This window comes from Chrysochloris asiatica, unplaced genomic scaffold (genome assembly GCF_000296735.1).
Source record: "Chrysochloris asiatica unplaced genomic scaffold, ChrAsi1.0 scaffold00065, whole genome shotgun sequence".
Classification (NCBI taxonomy): domain Eukaryota; kingdom Metazoa; phylum Chordata; class Mammalia; order Afrosoricida; family Chrysochloridae; genus Chrysochloris; species Chrysochloris asiatica.
Window position 1 is genome coordinate 2,121,726 of NW_006408583.1, and position 1,360 is coordinate 2,123,085.

Sequence of the window (1,360 nt, forward strand, 5' to 3'; positions counted from 1 at the left end):
TTCACTCTCCACTCTAGTCCTCTGTGGCTATGTCACTGACTCTGGGTCCAAGAGTCCCCATGTCTTGCCACACTGCTGGTCAACCAGGTCTCCACCTGTGTTCACAGGAGTCTATTGAACGTTGTAGGGCTTAGCTCGTAGCTTCATTGCTGTTTTCCCCTCATTCCCCCTATTGGTGACGAATGTGTTTACCAATCAGAGCATGTATTCCCATGGAGTTTTAGTCTTGGAAGGGAGTTTGCTCTGAGGGGACCTGACCACTTGCCTTGATGTCTCCTGGGCAAACAACTTGCTTGTTCTTATAGTAATAATCAGTTAGTCTGCCTATATTGTTTTGTATTTTTCCTGTAGGTCTTTCTTTCAAGAAGTGTCTTCTGTTCTTCTAGTTGCTCCAGGCTGGTCTGCCCATCCTTTCAAGTGGAAATTTCCCACCTCTGAAGATTCAGCCTATTCAGGATTCCACCTATGGTCTTAGGTAATGAAGAGGCTCCACAGGAAGCCTCCTTCACTGGGCACGTTGTAGCCCCATTTTAGGTATTCCAACCAATTATAGGCCAGAAGACAGACTTACAAGCTTTCTATGGTGATATTTCTGGTTATTCCTTTCTCTCCCCCTCAAGTGTCTATTTTATGATGGTATGCAAAGAAAACCAAGATTCAAAAGACAGCCAAGCATCTTAACATTATTTCCTCCCTTTTGTCCATTCCAACCATGTCTCAATCTCTGTATCTCAGATCCCTGTTGTTCCAAGGTTGTGTATACATCATTCTTTCCCTCTGTCTCACTTAGCCCATGCAAACCTGCCTAATTTTTCTCCCATCAGATTTGTTCTTCTATTCCCTTCCTCCTTCTTATATATTGCCCCCCTCCCCAGCACCCAAACTATCCCGTGTCTATTCCCTGCCCTGTGCCTCACCTTTCTGTCCCTCCCCTTATCCCACCCTCCACATCCTAGCAACCAGCAAAGAAGCACTCCCCCACCCCCTTTAGTATGGGTTCTTTTTCTTAGTCTTTTACAGTAGTGGTCCTATGCATATTTCTCCTTTTGTGACTGACTAATTTCATATCTATGAGGTCCAGTTGGCTGATTGTGTTGTTTAGTTCTTCTGTGTTTTTGTCAAGTTTCTTTCTGGTTGTTCTATCCATTCTTGAAAGCAGTGTATTAAAATTACCCAGTCTTATTGTAGATTCATGTTTCTTTCTTCAAATCTATTAGAGTTTGCTTTATATATTTTGGAGCTCTTTCATTGGGAGCATAGATATTTATTATGGGTATGTCATCTTGTTCAATTGTCCCTTTAATCTATTATGCTGGATTTTGCCTTAAAGTTTATTTTATCAGAGATTAGTACTGCCACT